Source organism: Amia ocellicauda, chromosome 18, assembly GCF_036373705.1.
Source record: "Amia ocellicauda isolate fAmiCal2 chromosome 18, fAmiCal2.hap1, whole genome shotgun sequence".
Classification (NCBI taxonomy): domain Eukaryota; kingdom Metazoa; phylum Chordata; class Actinopteri; order Amiiformes; family Amiidae; genus Amia; species Amia ocellicauda.
Window position 1 is genome coordinate 24,540,851 of NC_089867.1, and position 12,832 is coordinate 24,553,682.

Consider the following 12,832-nt stretch of genomic DNA (forward strand, 5'->3'; position numbering starts at 1 on the left):
CAGACAGACAGGACAGGACAGACACACACAGACACACACAGCTAGCAGGGTGTTCTAATCTTCTTTGCTAATTAGAGCTATAAGCCAACGATTTAGAAACATTAAATCGGGCACTGCCTCCGAGCAGATGTTGAGCCCCCTGGACTTCTGTCATCTCAGTCTCTCTCTCCTTCTAATGGAAACCTTACTGAACCCATAAAGACCTTCCTAATAAGCGTTGCATTCCTTGGCTTTATGAACGGAGGGAGGCAGCTCTCCGTGGCCTCCCCTGCAGTGCCCTTCCCACACGCACACAGACGGACACTCGGATGACGGCGGGTACTTCAGTCCCGCCCACGTCTCCTCCGCTTCGCCCTCCTTCTCCCCCAAGACCGAAAAGATCTGCACACCCCATATTGTGCGTTTGGCAGGATCTTTCATGCATCAGTTGCAACTCCACTACTTCCGCCCGCTCTTCACAGGAGAAATACATTTTGGGAACATCCACCCTATGGACATGCACGCCCACAGCTACGGCCATCCGAGTGTATTGGCTGTGGAAAAGTGTGGTGTGGGAGCATTAGAAAGTTCAGTGACAAGAAGCTGCAACATGCATTCAAATATTGCGAAAGAAATGTGATGTAAATGTCTGGTTGAGGCTTATTGAATGTGGGGGTGCTAAGTAAATGACACAATGTTCAGACTGGATTGTGTGCAGAATTCAACTACATCTGATTTCCTCGCCCTGGGGGAACGGACCTGCCCTGCTGCCCCACCGCACGGCTGTACTGATACCAAGCAGGCGAAGGAGTGAGCTGAACCGGTGGACGTTAACACCGGGGCGGGCCTCAGACTGGCAGAGCTCAGCGGGGGCCCTTGACAGCGTGTCCATGTAATCTGCTTTAATGGGCTTTAAGATGAGGTGCATCTTGAAAGGGAATGAAGGCACGACGTTCTCCATGTCTTTCTTGGACACCTGTATGAGACGGCATAGCGAGAGAGAGGCAGTAAAAGCAGATGAGGATTGAGAGTGGAGGAGAGAGAGAGAGCGATTACAAGAGGGGGGGAAGGAGATGCTAATAGGACAGAAAAAAATTAAATTGAAAGAGAGAATTAGAGGGGGACGGTTCAAACAGGCTGCGTTTGGGCTTGTGCTTTTTTTCTATCCGCGAGTGTGATTCGTTTTATTTTTGTCACTGGACTGGCTTTCGGTTCGTCTGGAGGCAGAGGGACGGCCCTCTCTGTGCCGCCACCAGCCAGCGCTATGAGCACACAGTGCCAGGCCTGGCTGGAGCACGGCCTTACATAACCGAGGGGTGTTTTCTATTAAGTCTGCAGTTTTATGCACATGGACAGCTAAAAACAGAAGCTCTTTTGGTCTCCCTTTGAACAGGGCGGAGGCTGAGGTAAGCTTTCCAGTACCACACATACACTCGGAGAGCTTAGAGACACGTGGACTCTCTCTCTCTCTCTCTCTCTCTCTCATACACGCACACACTTTCTCATACAGAAAGGGGAAAAATAAACTAAAGATATATGCACACATCCAGAGCGCACAATATGCTAGTATATCTTAAGACATAAAAGTTAAAACACCGTGGCCAGCAATGAGTCCCGTCACGCACTGTGAACGGACACACAATCCCACGCGCCTCCTGACGCACACAAATCGCTCGACTACCAACACCAAAGCACTTGAGCCGATCAAACACCATTTTGCTTCCTTTACCAACTGCAAGAAACTCAGTCAACACTAATCTAGATGCGTAACATCCCCTTTAAAGTGTGAAGCAGAGCAGTGGGGAAAAAAACAAACATCTCAGGCCCTGGGTTTAATTTAGTCAAAGAGAAACTGCGCGATTTGGTTACAAGTCTTAAGATCAAAAGTGGGATGCCTTTCTTGGGGGAGGAGGGGGTGTCAAGATCAAGATTTTCCCAGATTAGTCATTAAGGAAACCACAGTAAATAGTCTGGGGTGCAGCCCTGAGATTTCCACTGGGTTTCTGAAGCACGCCCGACCCCGGTATACTTTCATTCACCCCGGGAGGAAACCGAAGTAGATGTCTGTGGTTTTCGTTGTTATTGCGTTGTTTTTTTTAGTTTCTTTTCTTGTACAGGGGCAGGGAAGACAGTTACTGCCATCTGAACTGGATCATGTGAAAGGCAGCACAGCCAAGACGAGCACACCACAACACAGTGCACAAAGAGGAGCACACCACAACACAGCACCGCAGAGAGGATGTTGCTCAGGCCATCCCAGTCGTGATTGTGACAGTAATGATCTTTTCTGCATCTAAATCTACTACTAGAGCCGAGGTGGGGTGTGTTACTCATCCGAACAGCAGGGCAGCAGGAGGGTGAATTGAACAGGCACATTTCTAAGACGGTCCGCTGATGCAAGCAGGGGAAAAGTGAGCCGACGTAGGAGGCGAGAATCAAGAGATCACACTGGCTGCCTTTCCCAGCATTCCCGTGGGCGCTGGTGTTGCGGAGCAGGGCTGTGGCCTAGCTGTCTCGACTTGTCCCGGCTCGCTCACCGGCCTGCCGGCCTGCCTGTCGACTGCATACCTGCCGCTTTATTTATTTATTTACCTGACGTCTGAAGCCGCTAGGGAAGAGAAAACAAAACACGTAGCATCGTGTCTGTGCCGAGATGTGTCCCGACACATTGAAACAGCTCAGAGCCTTCAACACGTATTGCACAGAGACACAGCCATTGCAAAACTAAAAAACAAACAAAAAGGAAGGCTTATCTGTAGTTTTAAACGTGTTGCAGCTTTGGGGAGAGAAAGGCTGGTTGACTTTTGTTTTTTTAATATATAATCAGGCAGGTCCTGAAAGGCGCTTTATAATCTCAAAAGACTTGTCGACTGATTGATGCACAGGGTGGAGGAACACGCAGATGCCAGTGAAATGTAAATTTAGTTCTCGCCTCCTAAGAACATGAAAATCGAAACGCTGTGGGACTTTAGACTCGTGTCAGGGTGTCAGATCTCAGGTCTCCACACGCAGTCCCAGGACATTGTGGGAAGCATTCTGCGGTGCACCTTTGAGCAGGGCGCTATACTAAATAAAAAGGAATAAAATGAATAAGAAAATAATAACAGACTGCTGCCAAATTATTTCACACTGCTGTTGCTGATCTAGATTGGGATGGAGATAATTTACAACAAGTGAAACTACATGAACAATGAGCAAACCCTTGTGCAAGCTCACCCTGGCCAATGCACCACTCAAGGGGACAAGTGAGCATCATTACATTTCATTACACTGGACCACGGGAATAACAAGATATAGCACCAGATAACACAATCCCAGTGCTGGATCAGAGTATCGTTTTCTTGCAAAGCCCTTCTTCCGCCTCCTCGCCACATACAGGCCCTCGGGTCACACGCCAAGCAGGCTTGTTTGCACAAATCTGTCTAACCTCTCGACAACAGGGGCTCGCATGTGCACAGACTGCGGTCAGAGCTGCCTGCATGGAAACAGCACATTTCACAGGTCTCTGCAAAGCAGGCTCAGCACAGAGGCTGCGAAGAACGGATCTAGCGTTCGCACAAATAAAAAAAAATCTGTTAGATATTAAGACGGAAATGTGATGAATAATAATGAGTGAAAATTAAGTTGATCCACTTAATTCAGAAATCGCCAGCAAGTGGAAAGCCAGACCAAACTTCTAGTGCATTATGAAAGAGGAGGGAGAGAGAGAGGACCTGGGTTTGTTTATATAAGAAGCAGATGTGAACTCTGCAGACAGCCGAGAAAGAATGCAGACTTGAATCCGATCTCGGTGTATTTTATTTCTGCTCTTATGCCATCTTAATTGGGAAACAATAACAGCCTGGGAAGAGAGCCGGTCAGAGGATTTTTCGTGAACCCTAGAAAGCCTCCGCGTGCCATCGGAGCCGGAACGCACGATCATGAGACGGTTCCCTCGCCAGCCCTGCCCGGTGATTACCGGCGCTATCGCTTTCCAAGACCGAAATGATTCCATTCCCTCCGAGAAACAGTTTGACAATTAAACAAAGAACAAAACAAACAAACTTCTACATTATCGGCCGATTTGGAATCGTTCTCAGTCCTGCATCATAGGAAATGGACTAGACCATTGTTTGTGTAACTGCTTACGGTCCATTACAAACACACAGCCAGGTCAACTTTGCATTGTTCCCTATTTAGCCTTCATGTTCAGTCTCTTGTAGGTAGCCTAGAATAGATGCTAGGAAATCCACAAATAAACACGGTGCCGTCACCGATTTCTTTTCTTTTTTAATGTCAACATGTTTGTAGGTTTCCTTTCGGGTCCTTGTCCTCAGAGCTAAGAAGTCTGGTGACTGCACCGTGTTTACCTTCCAATACCATTGTGGTCGACCCACAGACGGAGGTCATGAGACAAAAGCCCAAGGGAGGAAACAACAGCCAAGCAAAACATAATAACAATGCAGAGGCAGAGAGCTCCCCGTTTAAGGATTAACATTAACTCTAGTTAACTGAAGTAGCTACAGCACCAAAGATCCCTTTTTAAAGTAGACTTGTCTGTTGAACTTGCAGCACACTTCTGTATTATGTTGCATTTCAGCAGCAAGTTATGCTTTTAAACTTTCTTGGCAAATGGGAGAAAGAATTCCAGTGCAGGTACTTGGCAGTGCCCTGAAGGCTTCCCACCTGTTCATATCTAGACGGTCATAATTGCCCCAGGAGAGAGAGATAGGGAGATATTCACACCCCTGAGCTGTAACACCCCACTGTGACAACGTAGGCACCACGGTGGACAAGAATCCCAACGCTCAAGACATCAGACATGAGCCAACCAGGGCAGACGGGCCACTGGGTTGGGCTCGGCCACCTCTTCGGTATGCAGAGCTTTCACTCACCTAGAGACCGTTGTCGGCAGCAGATCAGCGAGGGGCTCCCAGAGTCTGCTCCCCTGCAGGCTCCTGTCACACGGGCCTAACCGGCTGGACACAGATCCTTCTCTCACAATCCCTGCTCCCCCCCCACTCGCCCCGAGGGAATAGATGGTAATCCGTGATTCGGCTCAAATGCCGAGGAGAGGAAAAAAGCCAAACAAAAACAAACAAAAAAAAAACCAAGGACAGCGAGGACACACTCAGATCCCAACCTGCTCTGCTCTGGTCGGTCCGACGGGAGCGCAGGGCAGCGGCGTGTGATTTGCTCCGTCTGAGACGGACAGGCAGGTAAGGTAGAGAGGAAGGCTGGCTGGCAGTCTGGCAGGTTGGGTTCATGCGAGTGTGAGGGAGAGCTCACTGCAGCTGTGATACTATGCCGCCGCCCCCCCACTCCTCCTCCTCCTCCTCCTCCCCGCTCTCTCTCTCTCTCTCTCTCTCTCTCTCTCTCTCGACAGCAAAACACACACAGCGTGAGCAACGCACAGATCACTGGCCGGCGGAGCCTCTGACTGACTGAGTCATGACTTCAGGGAAGAACAAATCACTGGCTCTCGATCTGACACTCTCTCTCAAATTCAAACGAGCTTTATTGGCATGAGATGTTTATACACAAGCATTGCCAAAGCAATTGGGTACCTTGAAATTAAATACAATAACGTTTCATTTTCCTTTTCATCCATTTTAACGTCTCTGCAGCTTTTCGTAGGGTGACGGGGAGCTCTCTGCGGTGGTGGGGCAGGTCGTTGGTCCCCATGTGTAGGACGACCATCTCTGGGTCTCTGAAGGGCGGCGCTGCCAGGGTCTTCAGGGCACATTCACTCGTAGGGCACCTGAGCTTCAGCACTCGCTTGCCTTGGAACAGGCGCCTCTCGTTCAGGACGACGTCCACTGCAGGGCTGGTGGCTGGTTGCTTGGGCCGGGATGGGGGGGCTGCTCTCCTGCTCTGTGCAAATCTCTCTCTCCGACTTGTGCTCTCTCCCCATCGCTCGCTCTCTCCATCTCTCTACTAATTAACCCTCTCTCTTCATCTTCTGTAAGTTTCCACCCGTCTAGAAAAAAAGCTGTAGCTGCTGGAAGGCTGGGCCTGAGGGGCTACAGAAATTACACTTTAGCCCCCATCCCCCCAAACAGCAACCACAAGTAAAGTGAACTGAAAGATCCCTACAAAAGCCTTCCCGATTGCCTTTTGGATGGGTTCCTGAGTGGTGTGGGATGGGGTGCGGGGGGGAGTGTTTGATGTTAAGTTCCCTGAAACACGCCAGGCTGCATCAGAGGCACCAGAGCGCAGAGCACCCATACGGATGGCCGCGTCAGACACTCGGTTATGATTAAAAGCAGGGTCGGAAATCCTCCGAGCAGACGGGGTCGGTCATGCGTCGGTCATGCGTCTCTCTCTCTCGCGGCCCCAGCTGCAGGAGAGGAGCTGCAATAATTTCAGGCCCTTTTCCCGTCACATCGCGTGTTTAGGAGAACACAGATCAGGGGAGATAACCCACAAAGGCATGAGGAGGAAAAGGGAGTTGCAGAGGTTTGTCATCCACGAGTTTCTGTCAGAGTGAGCCACACACTCCGGGGGGGGCTTTGGAAATTAAGCGTTCGGACAGGAAACTCGTGGGTGGGTGCCACCTTGATGCGTTGCTTTTCCATGTATCCCGTTTGCGGATTTCAAATGCTTTCTTTCCTGTGAGAAGGTAGAGGAGTGCCTTTTCACTGGCATTGTGCGTAGCTCTTAAACACTACTGTAAACATACCTACATGACTTCCATGGGGGTGATTCAGTTTATACTTTGTGGTCTGTACCTGCTGGTGTCTGAAACCTGCCCATGTGTACCGCTTTCGTAGAGACACCATTCACTTTCTTCAGTAGGAGGTATGTACATGTGTGTCATCAACATCATCATCATCATCATCGCCAGACGAAAGCCTCCCCAACATTCTTCCACTGTTTAATAAAGGTTTTCATGAATTAATTTGTAGGTGTTGTAATCTGGGATATTAGGGGCATAATCTTCTCTCAGGTCTATTTATGTGATTATAATTTCTTCTTTAATCATTGGCTTGAGGCCTTTATCCAAGGTGACTCACAAATGACAAAATGGCAGAGACCCCCCCCTCGGTAGAGCATAAACGGAGAGGCTGCACACATCAGCATGACTGGGACTGTTTACGTTGCGTTTCCCTTGTTTACATGCTTGTCTTGACTAATGTGGGACAGCCACGGCCATTGAGGAAAATATCTTGTAGCGACTCGGTGCGCTACAATCACCATGCTGTCTGTACAAGCAGAGAATGTGTGTCCAAAACACAGCAGGCGGAATCGAGACAGAAATCTGTGATTAAACAACGCTTTGCTTCTTTGTCCCGTTCGGACACGGGAAGAACGGAGGTAAACGGGTTTGTTTGCTATCATGGTCAGACTGTTCTCTTTCTGTTTACAGATGAACCGAGAGTGTCAGCGGTTTGTCTCCTTCTTCTCTTCTATTTACCAAATCCAACCTTGGCCAATCCGAGAAGGTCAGATCAGCCTATCGCAGTTGAACGTGTTGTTGGATGCCACTTTCTGCCGCTACACGAAGCTGCTATGTTGTGCGTGATAAGGTGCAAGACCCTAACTTAAGGTTGGATTTGGTCCAGGTTAGCGTTGGGCCGGGATTTTGTTCTCCGATGCCGTGTGCGAGAGAAGGACTGCTTGGCCGTCGCTACGCAAAGGCAGGGGTAGGTGTTAGTAAGGTCAGCAATGCCCTCAGTCTCCCTTCGCATTAGTCTGGCCAACAGACCACGCTGCCAGCTCCTCAGCCGTCTCTCAGTACTTTTCCCCCTGCTGTCCCGCCTCTGTCAGCCCGTGACTTCTTGGCTCTATAACCACACAGAGACAGAGAATGGAGGAGATCCCTTCCTCCTCCCACCACCTCGACCCTTTCGTCAGTAAATCTTCACCCCCGGGAGCTTCTCACAATTATCTTGCTCTATCACCCCGGCGTGCGGAGGAGCGACGGTCGCAGGGAAAGCCTGGCGAATGTACAGACCTTTAAAAAAAACCTTGCCTGGAGTCTGGAGTCTCCTTCTGTCGGCACAGCCTATATTTAAAGGCGGGGAGCTCCGCCACGCAGTAATTGCAATGCTGGGAGACTTTTTCGGGCTCCCAGGTAGGGAGGGTGCCCGGGCGGCGGCCTGACCTCCGGCTGGCGGGTGGACGGACTTAACCCTTCGCAAATCGGCTACAAAACAAATCCCGCGGAGAGGGCAGGGGGTGCACACGCAATCAGATGAGGCTTTTTGCTTCCGAACACAGAAAGAGAAGCAGGATTTCCTTTCAGAAGAAAAAGAAATCAAAAGAGTCAAGATGCGGCTTTGAAGTCAGGTCGGCCGCAGTCATGTTTACCTACTGGAGCTTTCTGATCCGGGGTCCCGAAGCCGCTCTGAGACTGATTAAACAAATTCCTGTCCAACTCAAGTCATTCAGTCCCAGCCAAAACTGCGACTTTCTTGGGAGGACTTTCAGCAAAAAATAATAAAAAGAGGATATACAGTACTGACGTGGGTTTTCCAATCAAAGGTGAATCGTTGACCTTTGTTTGAACAGTGAACTGTGATATTAAATCAGATACTGTCGATCAGATCCTTTCACTAATAGAAAAAGGTACACACTCCGAAACTGTAAAAGTATACTGGAGGGAGAGGAAAAAAAGGATTAATGTTTCTCAAGGAGTTGTGTGTCAGGGGCGTTTTCTGTTTGACTTCATGGCATATCCTGTTGTAACACACACACACACACACACACACACACACACACACACACACACACACACACACACACACACACACACACACACACACAAGCCAGAGATTGGGAGTAAGGAGGATTCGTTTCAGAAAGGAGTTGGTGTAGAGAGGGATGACAAAATGTTTCACAAAACATATCTGCCAAACCAGACGTGGTACCGAGGGACGACAAAGAGGGATAACTTAATTTATAATTATACAGATACATACTTGAGGACTGTGTGAATTCATCTAAGCCATTCTTCTCAATAAAAGCAAATAATGAAAAAATTAATTGAGATCAAACGGGGGGCTATTGTTAGGTCTGATCCTTTTGCACTGAATCTATGACATAATCTGCAATCATTTATTATTATTAATAATAATCATTTCTCAGGGTTACAGTTTTCAGGAGAAATTGTCTGGAATTGCTGACACTCCCCCGCACTCCTAACTTCCTGCCACCAATATAGATTAAATCTTCAAGGAAATCAAATTAAATTAAACAACATTGTCATCTCTTATCGCAAACGCCGCTCCTCAAAATATTGTGTGGATCCCGGTTCCAACACAGCTGGACCTGTAAGAGCCTGTGGATGCAGTTCCAGCTAAGTCCGCCACGCAACATCACAGAGCCGTTAAAGGAAAAGAGAGAGAGAGATAGAGAGAGAACTGGCAATCACTCAAAGAGCCCTCTCTGGCAGGCCGTGGATTTTTTTCCCTGAACAAACACATTAAATCAGGCATTTTGACACGAGTGTTGGGCAAGAAACGACTTGTCCCCGGCTCGAACAGCCTGTCATGTTTGCGGCAGCATCCCTGGCTCTCTCTTCTCTTGTACCGGCTGACGAGTCTCGGGATCGGGCCGGCGCCGTTGCTCTCCTACAGTAAGAAGACGGTGGAGTCCAGAGCTCCTATCCACACTGTCTGAGAAGCTGAGGCCCCGTCAGTCTCTGTCTGTATCTCAATGTCAATCACACACGCAGGCCAGATTTAAACACCATGGAGTGGACAGATAAAAGATCCAACGCGCGTCCTCGAGTGAGTAACACAACAAACTGATCCATCAGACATAGCTTTCACATGAGCTACTCTTCACTGGCATGCAGGTCCGGTAATTGCATTCACACATTGGGGAGAGTGAACAGACGTTTTGGCCACCGACTGTGGCTGCGTCTCATTTCAGCTCGAAGGCTGGCTGGCTGGCTGGCTGACGGGACGGGGTCTGTCCACACAGCGCTACGCCAACGGGACAGGGGTCCGATCCCTGGAGGCTAAAATGGAGCCTCTTAAAACGGTCAGAAGGTGAGGATGTGAGCTGGTTCGACAAAAGTGGTTCGATACATATGCAGTGCCTGTGAAATTGCCCATTCAACTGCGACCAAGCAAAGTCCACGTCCTGTCCCTCGATTTCAACACACCCTTCGCAACCCACATGAAAAAGATGGAGGCAAGTTTTCTCCCGTTGCAATGTACACCGGGCCCTCCTCGCCGACTGCCAAAAGGGGATAATAAGGAAAAGAAAAGATGAAAACAGATTTTAATCTCTACACCCAGTGAAGTGTGAGGCCATGTTTTTCTTATCCGTGTGATATTTTCTTTCCTGTTGCGTTTTGGAAGCGATGTATAAACAAAACACACAGCCAGCGCCTTCCCTCCGTTGGCTGCTTCACACGCTGCTCGCGATCGGCAATGATATTGATCGTCCGACCGGCGTTCCTCCGAGTCTTGGCCTGGCCTCCAGCCAGCACTTCACGACTCGCGTGGAAACGTATACATTGATTCTCAAACACTGATATGGTTCATTGGACACGGGGAAAAGCTTTACAGGCAGAGAAAAGTCATGTATAGATGTTCATATAAACAACATTCAAAACAACGCATTCAAGTTCATTAAGCAAACGATTGGACACATGAGAGATCAAAGCCTTCATTGTGAGACCAGAGAAAAACCTTCATGCAAGACCAAGACTGGCACCTTTTCCCAGAAATTATGTCTTCGATTTTCTCCGTCGGTAACTCACACCCACCCGGGAGTGTCTCCACTCAATCGCCGTGCTGTCTACGTCACCAGGCCCACAGTGAATACACAACCATGCAAGACGAGACAGGCTCCAGACAGACACCCTACACACACAACTGCTCGAGGCCCCCAGGAAGTTCAGAGAGATAATACTGAAACAAAACAAGGAGGTCTATGGGAAGCAACAGGTAGGAAACTAAAGAAGATCAAGGGTGAAGGGCAGCCATTGCATCAGAAACCTTTTGGGGAGAATCCCAGCGGAGCAGAGATCATCATTATTCCGAGAACGCTGCACGACACTAAGCGGATGACTGGAAAGTCATCTTAGATCAGCCCAGCGTGGGGAAAAAGGACACTTAATGGTTTAAATAGATGTTGCCAATCCAATCTAATTCATATAAAGTTTAAAGACATTTCTCGTTTAACAGAGTATTTTATAATGAAAGCATATATTGTTTATTAGTTCATAAACAGAAACATAAAAAGTACAATGTGCGATGACATCACAATGATTAAAACTCTGCAGACTGGTTGAGGAATTCCAGTACAACGCTCTGCAGCAACTGTGCGCTTTGCTGGATTATATGAAGACCAAAAAAGACCAATCCCTCTAGTCGCACTGACTGCAGGCTATTAAATCAATTGTATATAGTGCCATTGTGGAGAATATCATCTCTATGTGCTTTACAAAGTCAGGGTCCCATAGGACCCATATTCTGCCTGCACGTCTCCAGTAGCGGTGAACATGGCTCATTAACAACAGGCAAGCCGTCGAGGATCCGGGCATATTGAACTTTCAAAACGAGTGAGAAGTCTCCCAGCAGGAGCAGGCCAACCGAACAGTGAAACAAGCGCCTCATAAGATTTCAGACAGAGAGGAGAGCGACGAGTCACGATCAGAGGCAGGCGGTTCATCGGTAGCGCTGATGTTGGAAGCTAATAATCGGGACGCCAGAGAGAACAGATGTGTAAGAGTAGGAGAAACAAACCCTGTACCCGTCTTACGCAACGAGGCCTTCATCCAGCCATCTGGTTACCCAGAAACCCCTGCTCTGGCACAGGCGTTCAATTATTTTTAGTTATGAGCCATTAAAATGTCCCACTAAGACCTATTTATTAGCTCAGTGTTAGAGGGCTGCGGTGTGTTCAGCAGCTGACTGGCTACAGTGTGATCAGTACTTTGTGCCTCTATACAAAACTGACTGCCTCTTTGTAAGGCTTGTGTAAACAGTCAGTCGCCCTGGATATGGGTGTCTGGCAATAAGTAAATAAATAATTTAAATAAATCAACAAAATCAGCCCCCTGCCTCTAGGTTCTGTCTAGTCCTGTTCTGTGGTTTCATGCTGCTGTCCCATAGGTGTGCAGTAACGCTCTGCTCTGCCTGCTCCGATTTAATTACGCCGACATCGCCGGCCAAAACAGGGCCCATCTCTTCAGAAAACAGTTGAGGAACAGGTGGGGGGGTTAACGGTTTATTACAGATCACAAAAGGAGGTGCAATAATCTGTAAATCAGTAGTATCTGCCCAGTCACCAAACCACTGTTTTCATACGCCCTCTCGAACGGCACGCAAAATGTGGCACCCAAGGAAGACAAACTCGAAACACACAATCGACCTTAGCAATTAAAGACAAATCCAGGCTCCCGTTGACTTCAGAGCCCTGATGTCACTACCAGATGTTCCCACAGCAGAGGGTCAGAGGTCATGGAGTCAGCTCATCTGTTTGCAGTGCATCAAAACGCAAACCAGAGTTCAATGCATCAAACTAACCGGTTAGTCGAGAAGCTTGAGATCGCCCGCTTTAGAAACGTAGTATAAAACTGTGTGGTCAACATTTAATATTTTGTAATGGTCAGCATCATACGTGATAACTATTGCTGCGTCACCTGATGCAAAAATACAAGAATAGCCGCTGCGTTTCAGCACACGTCAGCTCTCATAACCGTGGAAGTGGCCGCTGTAATTTAATTACGCCGACAACGCCGCCTAAACGGGAACGGAAAGTATCAGCACAGGCCCCGTGGGGCTGTGATTGTATTTGCGTAGCTACACCTCCTCCACTCCCCACAGAAACCGAGTCACAGCGGGGAGAATTCAAGCAGCTCACCCTCTAAGGCAAAAGAAAAAGTCTGGGCAGCTCTGTCCGAGGTATTCAA

The 12,832-nt window shown here is 48.5% G+C and overlaps 1 protein-coding gene across 5 annotated transcripts in view; it reads right to left on the reverse strand.

Annotated features, from left to right (window-relative positions):
• Positions 1-12,832, reverse strand: part of LOC136713478 (pleckstrin homology domain-containing family G member 5) — a 69,168-nt gene that overhangs the window by 36,476 nt on the left and 19,860 nt on the right. The window contains exon 1 of one of the 5 annotated variants that reach the window (XM_066690576.1): positions 4,854-5,257. The exons of the other annotated variants lie outside the window; for them this stretch is intronic. The gene's annotated coding sequence lies outside the window, so the exon portion shown is untranslated. Of the gene's footprint in view, positions 1-4,853; positions 5,258-12,832 lie in introns of those variants that run through there. 5 annotated transcript variants of the gene reach the window in all.